This window comes from Euprymna scolopes, chromosome 29 (assembly GCF_053919585.1).
Source record: "Euprymna scolopes isolate OS-2025 chromosome 29, ASM5391958v1, whole genome shotgun sequence".
Lineage (NCBI taxonomy): Eukaryota > Metazoa > Mollusca > Cephalopoda > Sepiida > Sepiolidae > Euprymna > Euprymna scolopes.
In genome coordinates, this window is record NC_136510.1 from 15,944,030 (window position 1) to 15,958,644 (window position 14,615).

The 14,615-nt window shown below is 33.7% G+C and overlaps 1 protein-coding gene across 1 annotated transcript in view; it reads right to left on the minus strand.

Annotated features, from left to right (window-relative positions):
- LOC145252502 (kinesin-like protein KIF18A) overlaps positions 1-14,615 on the minus strand; it is a 75,381-nt gene that overhangs the window by 56,655 nt on the left and 4,111 nt on the right. The gene's annotated exons all lie outside the window — the stretch shown is intronic.

The window sequence follows — 14,615 nt, forward strand, 5'->3', positions numbered from 1 at the left end:
TCTTATGTTTTTATGAAGACTGATGTGGTTCTTGCTTGATTAACCGTGTCTTACTGTGTCGGATATATATACTTAAGATTCAAAAGAATGAAAAGAATATTCTGTTGTCACAGCCCTACATATCCAGTCTTGGCATTACCCCACTCAATTTTTTTTTCTTATGAACACCTCAAAATTTAGGTAAAAACTAACTTGAGTAGTAGAACAAAAACACAGAAAGCTTAACTAAAAACATAGGTCAAAATGTCTAGTGAGAGCTTTGCAGCCCAGCAAATCAGATCTTATTTCAGGGTTTCCTCATTGTAGGTGGGGGCAGGGAAATCCCTCACCCCAGCCGGAAAATTTTTGTCTAACTTAAAATAGTTTTTAAAAGACTCCAAACAAATTAAAAACAATTCCTCTTGGTTGTAAATAGCTCAAAAACATTGCTTTACCCCTCCCCAGAGGTTTATGGATCTCAAATGGGTGCCCGAAAAATACGACTCTCTCCCCCGCAAGCTTCAGAATCCAAGTGGGAAACACTATTTACAGAAATTTTGCTTTGTCATCTTAAACACCAGGAGAATTTTGACGATTCAACAGATTACATATGCATCACCGTAAAGTATGCAAACCAACATGTACAAAAATCATCAGAAGTCTAAATACTTTTAACATCTATCAAAATATTTTGAGTTTTTTTCTTTTCCTCATCTGTGATGAAATATGTTCTTCCATTTGATGACATTTTTGTTGTTGTGATCTTCATGATTATCTTATTCAATGGAATCCATCCCTTATCTGTATCAGGTCAATGAAATTGAGCTGATGCAAGGATGCAGGAATTTGCAAGTGAAGTCTTGTCCATCCTTATTTATAGCCTTAATCATGTGATGTAGTCGTTGCATTTGAGAGACTCTAGTATCTCAGCATGGCCAGGAAGGAATAATCAACAAAGATTATTTGTGTCGATACTTAATTTCCCTGGATTGTGTATTGAAATGTTGAAACGAAGTGATGACAACTTTTAGTGCCAGGGATGATATCACCGAGCTGGTAGACATCAAAATGGCTTATCTTCACAGGGCTCTATAGACAAATTTACCTTTAGTTGACCTTTGACAACTAAATATTTTTGTTTATTAGCCAAAGAGAAAATTTACTAACCAAAACTGATGAAAAGTTATTTCACTCTTATGAACAAAGCAATAATTCTTGATCAAATTTTGATTTATTTTCGAATTCTTTAAGATACAGATGAAATTTATGGAATGACATCACATTCACTTCAACTGTTGCCTGATAAAGATGTCCCACTTTAACATTTGTTCAATTTGGATTTCCAAATCAATAGCTTGTTATTCTAAATCTTTTTTGTTTTCAAGCAATACTGCTTTGTCCTCACTCTTTCATTCCAAGCAATATTATTTACAATTTTAACTTGTTCCAATCATTTAATATGATTCAATGTTAGGAAATGTATGGATTTGGCAATTATCCATATTTTAGTTGCCCAAAATTGATTTCACAAAAAGTGCACACTATTACTCAAGAAATTTAAGAATTTCTGTTCTTTTCACATTATTTGGACCTAAGCATGGTGCACATGGTTCCAGATTCTGCCAGACTCCAGGCCCTCTAAAATAAGTGCTTAGACTAGGGGTTTAGCTAGCCGAGTGAATGGCCCTCTACATCCCCGATAGGAAACCTCCAAGATGACCACACCCCAATTTTTCTTATTCATTCCCAGCTACCCCGATAAGCGATATTGGAGCAACTTCATACACCCCTCCCCCAACCCCAGTTTCTTTGACCCTGTCTAGAATTCAGCCCCATTTAGAAATCGATCTGCTTGTTTTCAGCCCCCACCAGGCCAGAAAACAGTGTGCAGTTTACCACCTAAAGAGGGTTGGGAGGATCTTACTAACATTGTTTTATTTTTTTTTACCCCCCCCCCAAAGCCAATAAAAAAAAAAAAAAAAAAACGTTTTTTATTGTACTAATATTTAAACACGCACAATATGATTTGAGAACCTTAAGTAGGATGACTCCTGGTGTGCTTGAGGTATTGTGGTGAATGAGAACGTTAGCTAGGATGAAGCATAGACTAGCAAAGGTACAGTGACGAGTATGACCATAGACACCCCCCTACTCAATTTTTGAGTGGCCTTGTGCCTAATTTTGTTTCTCTGGGTTTTTTTTTGGGGGGGGGGGTTGTAAACATTCCAAGAGAATAAAAAAATATAATTCAACCAATTTGATTGAAAAGTGGGCGATATAAAGTATTGAAAGTAAGAAATATTTGTTGATTTTCATTCAATCACAGGCAACGTCAGGTTTCCTTGGTTATTTAGTTTTATGCAAAGAAAGTAAAAAAGTGTAGGTGTTGGAAGCCCTTTGTGAAAATTCGGATATTTCCGATTTATACAAAATTTTAGCACATATTAGACATCAAGTCATAAAAATTAATAAAATTTCAATTTGTAGTATTTTAAAGAATTTTTAGGGGCATAATACAGACACACCCCATTTGAAAATTAAAATATATTTCAGATTTGCATGAATTTAATCCATAGTTATTAGACACTAAGTAAGATTCCTGAATCTCAGTTTAAGACCTCTATGGCTTAAGTTTTAAATTTTATATATTTTCTAGAATCAAAATCATAATGGATTTTGATCAAAATTAAAATGATTCTGGACAAAGTTTAATATTATTATACCATTATTTAATTCTTTGCAAGGTGACATAAAAGTGCTTTAAAACTTGTTTGGAGAAATAACTTTAATCATCCTAATACAGGTGTACACAGCTGGTGACAAATATAAGAAACAACAATAATTATCAAATGTACCAAAAGGTCTTGTGAAGAAAAATTATGAAGTAGACATCTTTAATATCTAGCTAGTGTGTACAGAGAAATCATTTTGACAAAAGTGTACAGCTGGCAACAAATGCAAGAACAATAAAAAAAAATCATCAAATGTACCAAAAGGTCAAAATATGAACTTAACACAGGTACCTCCTGTGAAGAAACAACAAACTTGATCAATTGTTAAAAGAAAAATTAAAAGTATGATGTTTGAAAGGTCATTTTAAACAAAAGATTACACAGGTGTAATCACATTCAGGTCAATCCAATGAAATGACAATCTATACTCCTATAAATTTGGATCTTTTTGTGTATTGATATTCATATTAAAAACCCTTTTTTCTATTTAGTTATTTATTTGCTTCCCCACTGAGCAAATTAGGCACAAGACCATTTTTTAATGTGGAGAGTGAGCAGAGGGGGACCAGCTCCCCCGAGAGGGGACTGGATAGTGACAATTGGTATGAAGGGTTTCCCCTACATTGACCAAAACTGATTGCTCAAGAGCAATGGTCTGACATGTGAGGTTGTCCCCACATATGGTCTTTGATTGCAGCATCTGCCAGAACAGATACTACACTATGAGATATTTTATTCAGGCAAAAATAAACATGAACAAAAAACTTAGGTACAAGGCCAACTCTAAAGGGGGGGGAAAAATGGGGATCGTTGGTCATTCTTGTCATTCTAGAACTAAACAAACCTCTTCGATAACAGAAAAAAAGATCAAGAAAGGCCAAGAAGAAAAAAAGCGAACCTTTTTTCTGTTTATTTAAAAAGAAAATACAACTTTGTTATATATGGGTTGTGGAATTGTATTCACTAGCAACAGATCTAGCTAATTTGCATATTCTTTTAAACATTCATCTATATATTAATTTGCTTGTCCGTATGGTGTCACGTCATCATCATCGCAAACATTAATAAAACGCGTCATCATCATCGCAAACATTAATTAATGTGAATTATCTCCATTTATTGTTCAATCTTTATCAGTTAAAAATCATTAACCCTTTTATTTCCCAAAAGTTCTCGAACAAAAAAAATAATAATAATAATAATAATAACTGTCTATTTATGGTTCCGGATTATTTTAAAGACAGTTATGCATAGAAGGTATCATTCCAGTTTAAATAGTATAGTATTTTACTTACATTTTTAACGATGTCTTCTGTTTATTATTGTAGGAACGCTTATTCTATTTTATTCAGTAATAAATATATTTTTTACATTTAACGCTACGAGTACGTTTTTTTTTTTTTTTTTTTTTTTACTGTGCCACTTTATGTTTTTTTTTTTATTTACTTTTGAGTGAGCCTTACACAACAAAAAAATATGTTTAGAAATACATGTTACAAAAGTCAAGAATGACTTTATTAAATAAATCACCAAAGTCACCATTCGCAAATACAGAGTCAAAATATATTTTACGTCTTGTTCTGTTTTGTTTTTGTTTTACGGCATATCAATCCTTTTTCGTGTTATTTAATGCCGAAGCGAGTAATTTTGTAACATTTATACAGCTTCACGTTGTTTACATAGTTATTACTTATGTTTTGTTCGTTTTATTTTGCTTCTTTTACAGGCATTCATCTTCTATTCAATTATAGAACTTATGTGGCTTAATAGGTGCTTTTGCAGTTTAGTTAAACGTTTAGAACACCATTTAACATTTTCCGAAGATTTTACTGTGTACATTGGGGGCGCGAGCGGGGGGCGGATGTGATATTGGGGCGCGCGTGCCCCAACATCACTTCACTCAATTATTTGTGAATTTCTAAATCTTCATTGAATAAAATTCAAAATGAATAGAAAAGTCTATCGCATATGTAAAAGTTGACAGTTGCTTATTTAACTTCATTAAAAGCCATCAAAGTCAACTAAGAGCTGCTCAATATTCTGACTTAATGGATCATTTAGCAAGGAATGAAGATGGTTATTCTGGTGTACCAGTTATTCTACCATCTACATTTACAGGAAGTCCTAGGAATCTACAACAGCTTTATCAAGATGCAATGGCAGTTTTCTGTGACCTATTCATTACTCACACATGTAATCCAAAATGTCCTGAAATATTAAATAACTTGGGGTCATCAGAACTTGCACATAATCGATGTCAGCAATGTCACACAGTTTTTTAAATTCACAATCTGACTCCCAAGAACCTGCTGACTGACCACTATTCTCACTCCAAGCAGCTGATCGACGTCCCTGGTACGGCCTCAATCATCACCAGCACTTCCTGACAATATCAACAGCATCAGTTACGATCGCATTGACCTTCAATAAAAGTTTAAACTAAAGTTCTTTGTTTGTTCTACTTGCTTCCATACGTTCATTTTTATAAGGAATTTCTTACTGATGTGTTTTAAAAGATTTTAACTACCGTGGAATTTCCACGGGTCCTGCTAGTTTTAATTAATTCCCTATTAGTGTTTTTCAGCTTCCTTGTGGAATGATCATCTTTACTTAACCATTACGTGTAATTATATTCATGCAGATATTCTACATGATTTATACTTGCGTACTATCTGTGTAAAAAGTTTATAATAAACACAAAACTCTTTCTATATACATTTATGTACATATTTTGTTTAAAAAGTTTTGCCTACCAAACTCCTATAGTTTTTGGTCTACAAACATGAAACTTCATATATCTGGTATTTGAACAGATGCGAAACTTTATATTTGGGTTTTAGCCCAGAAAAATTGGTACAAAAGTGTGAAAATTAAAAAAAAAAAAAAAAAAAATTTGCCAGATGACAGTTGAACGCCGGCATTACAAACATGCATGCATAATGTAGTAGCTATTGGTTCATGTTTTAATTTTTAGCCTTGCAATAAACATGTCTTCATAGCTCAGTCATTAATGGCAGAGAAAAAAATAATACGTAAGCTAAACGTTTTGATTTTGATTCTCGGTGGTAGCGCAGGAGTCATTTTTTTTTATTTATTTATTTTTTTTTTTTTTAAATCATTACTATATATTGGGTCCAGTATAATATATATATATATATATATATATATATATATATATATATAAAAGTGAATGTGTGTGTGTGTGTCTGTGTACATTTTCCAACGCAATAACTGTCAATTTTCAGTTTCCAGACTCAAAATTTGATATACAGGGTACTGATATTTGGGAAAATCTTTGTAATCTGCTTTCAGCCAGAAATTTGGTTAAGGTGTCAAAGTTCAAAGATTTGATCTTTGAAAACTCTACCAAACTCCTACGCCAATTTTGGGTCTAAACACTTGAAATTTTGGATATAGGTTCCTTGGACATGGATCCAACTTAATAACTTGATTTGAGCCCAAAACAATAAATGTTAAAAAATATTGACCGCTTTTTTTTTTTTTTTTTTTGCTCAACATACACTTCCAAACACCCGGGCAACGCCAGGCTGAAATGCTAGTATAATAATAAATACAAACTGTGCATTAATCAAAACCTCATATTTAAATGTATTTTACGACCAGGTAATGCCGGGCACCCTGCTAGTGGTTGAATAAAACGCCCTTTGAGTGTGGCTAAAGTGACAATGCTATCCCAAAGGGGTGTTTAAGGTGGTCACAAATGGTTATATAATAACAGAAAAGGATATCATTATTAAATTAAGATTTGGGCCCCCCCACCCCACCCCGAAAAGAATCAACCCGTAGAATTCTCCTGCGTGCATCATCCTCAGAACACTAACCATCCATAATCATCACAGAGAATAAAGATATGTTGTTATATCTCCATATATTAGTGTGACGCGATTCCTTTTAAACACAGAGCAGAAATACAATTAACATTAACAGAATACTTGCATTCCGGTAAAAAAGAAAAAAAAAAGTGCTTTCATTTTCTTTAAGAATTATAAAAAAAAAACTAAAATACTTTACTTTTGCTTAAAGTTATTGCCAAAATGTATTTCTACTTGACATTCATTGACGATTTTAGCGTTAAAGTAGAAATACATAAGGGACCCATGGCATAGTGGATAAAGTTATTGGTAAAATTCAGCTGTAAGATACACTCTTCTGAAAGTTAAAGGCTCAGTCCCCAGTGCGAGAGACACTCAAAATATAATTGCAAATTACTTAGGACTTCTATCCAGTTATGGCTGACAGAATGAGAACATGCTACCCCAACTGAAACATGAAAATAATACTCAAGATGAAAGCAGTAGTCTGAAGAATCGAAATGAAACATTTTATTTATTACGAAAGTTCCATTTTGTAAAAAAATAGTTCTTTTCTGTTTAAATCAAACATTTTCATATAACAACTACTTTCATTCATTTCAGAAAAAAAAAAAATATATATATAGAAAATCCTGTTGTAATTTATTTCAGAATTCTAATCATTTTATAAACCTAAAAGAAATATTAATTCAATAAATGTTCAGATCGTGTTTTGTGTTATTGTGTTAATTTAGTGAAAAATGACACAAAATTAACATTTTCAGGTCATATTTATGACCATCTTACTTGGTAACTTGCATAGTAATCAGCATATTCCACTTTCATTTTAACAGCTTTAAGTAGAAACATAAAAACAGCTAAGAAAAATGATAAGTAAGGCTTCAATCATCATAGGAAGTATCATTCTGATGGACATTATCATTTGCCATTATAACATCATGAAAAATCCAAGATGGCCACCATAATATGATTCAAAGAAATTATTAACAAAATATGGCTTGTAGCATATCAAATTAAAGGACATTTTGTACAGATCAAAATTGTTTTCAAGTACATTAAACTAATTAGCATAATTAAGCTTCATTTTAACGGCTTTTAGTAGAAGCATCATAAAAACAGTTTAAAAAATGGGAGGAAAGGCTTTATCATCATGCAAAATATTATTCTGTTAGGCATTATCATTTGTCATCATTATACTGAAAAATCCAAGATGGCCACCACGACACAATTCAAAGAAATTATTAATAAAATATGGCTTGTAGCATATCAAATGAAAGGAAATTTTGTACAGATTACAATTATGTTTTAAAGTACATTAAACTAATTAGGATAATTAAATTTCATTTTAACGACTTCAAGTTACCGTGATAATTATCGGGTGAATCTCTACCACTATTTTGTATAATTTTTATTTTTAAGTCATTGTCGAGACTTCAAGAGACATTGCAGCCATTTTTTCTTGTTCTCATGTAACGCTCAACACTACTTATTTTTTAACAGAATAAACATTTACAACATCAAAAATTTATCGAGGTATGTAGAAGAGTAACTTGCCTTTGGTAACATTTTATTTGTTATATATTTGTTTTTTTGACCGCGTTTTCAGACCTCTGTGGATTGTAAAACAAACCCAAGAAAAGTTATTCTTTTACCTAACTGGATAAGTGACTCATGCATTTTAACTCCTTTAAAAGCGTGGTTATTGTCGGTCATTCTTTTTCAAATTTATTTATAAAAAAATATATATTTTTTACTTATTTGAAGTTTTATGTTTCATAATAAATAGAAATTTTAATCAATTTAAATATATTTTGTTCGAATTTTGAAAAAATAAATGGGGGGGGGATATTTCCCCTCATATTTTACGGAAACTGCATTTGTATGTAATTTCATTCTAAAATGGTTAAATATCAAAAATTTCATGGAAACCTGACCATTAGTTGATTTTTGCTAGATTTGTTAAACATGGATATGTTTCCATGTTCGGAATGCTTACATGGGAACATTATTTTTAAGCATCAATTATGTTAGCAATTTTCATCTCGCAATTTCATTATTTTTGTACAATGAAATTTTTTTTTTAATTATTAAAAGTTTATTTTGCTCTTCTGTTAAATCAATGGTTCTCAACCTTTTTTTAATCATGACTTTCTTTTTAATGTATTTTAGTGAACCAATATTAACGTTACATGTACCATGGGGGTCCACATGGACCCCAGTTGAGAACCATTGTTTTAAATGGTAAAAATGTTATATTGATAATATTAACTTATAATAAAGTTACATCTTGTTACATATGGAGGGGGGTAGGTAATTCTGTGGTGAATTTTGGAGATACCTATTGATAACCTATTTTTTCCTTGTTCATTTGAAATACAATTTCAATGCAATTGTTAAAAGAAAAACTATTTAAAAATAAGTTTCATTTTACAGATGAATATCTTAAATTAATTTTTTAAAATTAATATAATATTAATATAAATATGAAAATTCAATAGCAAAAAAAAACATTACTTCCATTAATCATTTTAGCGAGATTGAGCATCCATAGGATTGACACAGAAAATAATGTACACATCAAATGATGACGTCACCGGTATTGTGTAAAACATTGGTGATTGTATGCATAAAATTGGATGTCCCTACAGTTAATTTTATTTATAAGTCTTATTTTTATATGGTAAAAAAAAAAAAAAAAAAAAAAAAAAAAAAAACTACCAACACCTCTGATGTTTGAAAAACAGACCATATTTTTTTTATAATAATAAAAATAAACAGTCAATAAACATTTTTATTATAAAGGTTATATTTTTGTTATAAAAGTTTGTGAGAAATTCTACAATTATAAGCAACCCCTCATTGGCTGATTAGCCACCCACTGTCTTTGTTTAGACCAATCAGATTGGTCGAAATTTTAACCGCCGAGCGTTGGGCTTGGCGGGTTTTGAAATGCTTTTTCTTTTCAGTTCCAGACTAGCAGCCGGAGAAGGAACAAGAAACTCAACTCTCTCTGGCTATGAGGCATTTAGGTGCCTCTACCCTTCGTCTCCTTGAGACTTTAGGCTAAGTAATTATGTCTTCCAGAGACTTTTTTAAGGTCAGAATTATTGACCTGTCATTAATGACTTTTCCTTCAAACGAACATTTCTTATGAACTTCTGTGATGACAACTAGTCGAGAATTGAATCTTTCATCAGAAGGCATCATACCAACCCCTACAAACGGCTGTAATTAATCTGATCTTTGAACAGTGCTGAACCCAAACTCCAGTTCCTGCTGAAGATAAAGGACTATTACCTTTCTAGGTGTTACAATCTATTCAGAAGCAAAATAGGCATGTCTTTTTCTTGCAACAAATAACAAATAAAGTTTGTGTTGAATTTTAGAGGTATGCTTTGTTGTAATTGTTAACGTTTTGCCACTGTTTTGGTGCAAAAACAGGTGAGAAGAAATATCTCTCACAGTTTTTTTTTTTTCTTTTTTGCAAAAAAGAACTGAGATATTTCGGCAGTTTACTTCTGACACGAGAATAAAATTACTCAAGTTGAAGCCGAGCAGAATCTGGTAAAAACAACCTACTGCTATTCAACCAATGAGAATGGAATTTAGTGGGTCCCCCTCATTGGATAAATTCAAATTTCATAGCTTCCTCAAGAGGTTTGAGTTCTGTTCAACTAACATGAGGAAAGCTGACAAGCTGCTTTTATTAAAATTAATGGACAAGCCATTCAACCTTGTTTCCAATGTAGACATAACTTCTGATAATTACGACCAGGTAGTGGGGTGTTTAAAGGAGAGATTCCTAAATCCGTCTAATTAAAAAATTCCTCAGCCAGAACATATTACACTGTTAAAAAATCTCCAGGTTTTCCTCAAACATGTCAAACTGAACTTATGCAAAATGGACAAGTCATTTAGTACAGACTTCCTTTTGGCTAATTCAACGTCTGAGGCTATGATAGCCCATATCTTGTTTGCGAAATTCCCAAACAGTGTACGTGGAGAAATAATGAACAGGAAAAATGAACGTTTTCCTTCTCTTTCTTCTATAATATCAGTTTCGACATCTTGGAATTTTTTATGGCAGCGCCATTAGACATGACAAGACGGGAAAATAGCCTGCCTAAAATGTCGACTGCTTCTTTTGAACCAAGGCCCAATATGGCAGCCGGTTCCTACTACAAACTCATTAATGTAAAGAAGGGTATGAATACCTTCAGAATACTCGCTAATAATGGTGAATAATAAAATTTGTAAATCATGCAAGGTTACTGACCACTTTTAAGAACTGCCCCAAATATGAGAACTTTGATACTAAATTTCAAAGGGCCAAGGAACTTATGTTAGTGAGCACTTTGAAATTAATTGCAAGGGCATTAAGGGATTTCCATACCCTTGCGTTGCTTGTAGACCAAAGAACCATTATTCTACTATGTGCTTTAGAGTCCCATATCATTTGTTGGACATACCTCTTAAACGGGACAAGAAATTTGCACTTTTTCTGTAATTAAAATCTAAATGAGGGTAAAGGGCCACCCTGTCTTCTGCTGCCTGTTAGATATGGGCACTCAGAAGTCATTCTTTTCACAGGCAGTTTTAAACTAATTAAGTCCCAGGGAAAAATTGAATCTAGGGACGATTGAGATGACAGTAACCACTCTTATTGAGTCTAATTCTTTGAAACTTCAAGAATAAAGTTTCCCTTAAATTGGGTTTTCAAAGACCCTTTCTATTTTCTGTTCTATTTGCTAACGACTTGAAGCTGGATTTCCGCATGGACAGGTTCGACGAAACCATGTAAAAATTGACTAATGGAGGTTTTTGTCTTTGTCTAGGATACACAGAATTGAATGGTTCTGCTATTCATAAAATAATGGGTCTGGATCTAATTCAATGGATAAATAACCTCCGTTTAATCAAATATTTAGAAGGTACTGTGTGGAAGATTTCCAAATATGTAATTCCCTTCGGTGAAGGGTCCAAATTTTTAAATTTAATTCAAGTGTTAAGGAAGAGTTGCCAGCCTTTGATAAGTGCTAAATGTTCTCCCTACATGTGATTCTTATTTGATTGATAATGTGTTGAATCCTACTGTTACTCATGAGGATGCACTTCAACCGTTCTTTAATGAATCTTCCATCAAGTGTGGAATCGAGAGGTTTTTCTCTCTACATTCCATTGGAATTGATGAGAACAATTGGGTGTCTTCTTGTGATGAAGAGAAAATAAATTTAAAGAATCTTTCATCCTCAGGAACGGTAAATATTATCTTGATCTACTGTGGGACTCAGAGAAACTTTCTAAAGTAGAGTCAAATTATGTGCCCTCTCTGCGAATAATGCAGAGGGCGGCAGAATCCTTGAATAATAAGGGTTTGTATCATGACTATCTTCAAGTTTTCAGAGAATATGAAGACTAGAATAATTGAATCCTCAGTTCCACTTGGAACCTACAAGAATTATATCCTGTTATTAAGGAGGGTGGGGGTAACAACGAAGATCCGCCCTGTCTTTAACTGTTTGTTAAAACGTCGGGGGGGGGGGCTACTTTAATCAATGATGCCACTTATTCTGGTGTCAATTTAACAGCTAAACTATTGGAATTAATACCAGCCTTCATAAAAACAATTATGTTCTTTTGAGTGATTTGGGTTAGGCTTTTTTACAGATTCACCTGCAATCTATTCAAGACAAAAATAGATTGTTTTTTTTTCTTAAGGTGGACGATAAATTGTACACCTTTAAATACAATACCATTATTTTTGGCTTTAATGCCAGTCCTTTTATTTTGAGTTTTATGCTCAAATTTCATGCTAAAAAATATAAGGCTGATTTGGCCTCTTATACAATTTCCAACAAACTTTATGTTGACAATTTGATCACCACAAGTTGTGACCGTGATTCTTTATTTCCAGTTTATATCAATGTCCAGGACAGGTTAAGTGAAGCCGAGTTCAAGCTGCGGTCGTGCAATTCCAATTGCACAAACTTGCAAATTAAAATGTTGGAAGATGATTCTATTACATCTCCACTTCCCACCCATGAAAACGTGTTGGGTTATCGATATTCCCTCAACAAAATTCTTTTAAACTTATTCCCACAGCTATAGATGATAATGTTAAAACTAAACGTGGGGTTCTATCTCAGATTTCAAGTGTATATAGCCCATTATCGTTACTTCTTCCTGTCACTATTCAGGGAGAAGATTCTTATTGGTCGATTGGGAAAAAACAATTTATCATGAGATCAGAAAACACGCTATGTGATATACGTATATCTGTACATGATGTTGCCAAGCTAATCAAAAACCTTGATTCCAGTAAAGCAACTGGCCCTGACGGTATTCCAATTATAGTACTCAAAAAACTTCAACCTGAACTAGCGTCCATACTTACAAAACTGTTTAAACGTTGTCTTAAGGAGAATAGTTTCCAATCTCCCTGGAAAATTTCATCAGTATGCCCTGCATTTACGAATTCAGGTGATCGCTCATCCCCCTCTCAGTACAGGCCAATAAGTCTCCTGTGCGTCATGAGTAAGTTGCTAGAATCTGTGTTAAATACAGAAGTAATCAACCATCTCAACAAAAATAACCTTCTTAGTGACACTCAATATGGTTTCCGTTCTGCTAGATCTACAGCAGATGTGCTTACAGTTATATCTCATAGGATTAGCAAATCTCTCGACGGTGGCAATCTTTCTAGGGCAATTGCTCTTGACATATCTAAAGCCTTTGATAGGGTATGGCATAAAGGTTTACTTCATAAGATCGCTAGCTATGGTATAGCTGGAAAAGTCTTCTCAATTATTAAATCATTTCTTTCTGATAGATTCATAAGAGTAGTAGTTGAGGGGAAAAAATCAGAAGCTCACAGTATTAATGCCGGTGTCCCTCAGGGGTCCATCCTGGGCCCGACTCTTTTCCTGATCTACATTAATGATCTTCCAAATCACATCCTTACATAATTTGTAGACATTTATGCTGATGACACTACCATTTATGGTAGCACATCTAAGACAGTAAATGACCAAGTTCTCTCCAATTCTCTCTCCTCTGATCTTGAGCACGTAGTACAATGGGGAAAGGAGTGGCTGGTTACTTTTAATGCATCTAAAACCAAGCTTCTCTCTTTACATCATCAACATTCTAATCCACATCTGGCATCAATTGAAATGAATGGCTCTCGTCTCCAGGAGGCCTCAAGTTTTGACAAGCTTCTGGGCTTGACCATTACTCCCTATCTTAAATGGAACACGTACATCAAATCTGTTGCCAAGGCCGCTGGAAAAATGGTGAGATCTTTCTATCGATCCGGTAAATATCTCACTGCTGATGCTATTCTCTATCTATATAAGAGCCAGGTACGTCCAAGGATGGAATACTGTTGCCACATATGGGCAGGAGCTGCTAGAAAGGACTTGGCCTGCCTTGATAGAGTTCAAAATAGACTTCGTAGCCTCGTAGGAGATGTCCTTTTCTCTTCGCTGCAACCTCTATCTCACAGAAGAGATGTTGCGAGTTTGTCTCTGATGTATCGTTATTTTCATCGAAAGTGTTCGACTGAGCTTCAATCTATGGTCCCCCCTCGCAAAACTTTCACAAGAAACACTCGTCTAGCTGTAAACACTATCAATAATTCCCCCCACTCTTTATCTGTGCCTAAACCTAAACGTAGATTCCATGAACAAAGCTTCTTTCTTAGAACTGCACGCCTGTGGAATTGTCTTCCGTTTTCCTGCTTTCCAGCTGACTACAATATGGTTGTCTTCAAGTCTAACGTAAATAAGTTCTTGATGAGCTGTTCCATATAAGTTATCAAATTTACCAAATTTTCATTACTAATGATTACTATATTGACCAATTTCTACTGTACACTCTTTAACCCTTATCCTTGAGTGGCCTCTTGGCCTTGATAATGTTGGTGATGCCTATGTAAAAAAAAAAAAAAAAAAAAGATCAGCAGATCCCTGATAGCTTTCTTACTTTGTGGCAATTGCATGCTAAAGAATTAAATAATTTATGGGACTTTGAGTTCCCCAGAAGCGTGTTAGTGGAGGACCTCTTCCCGGTT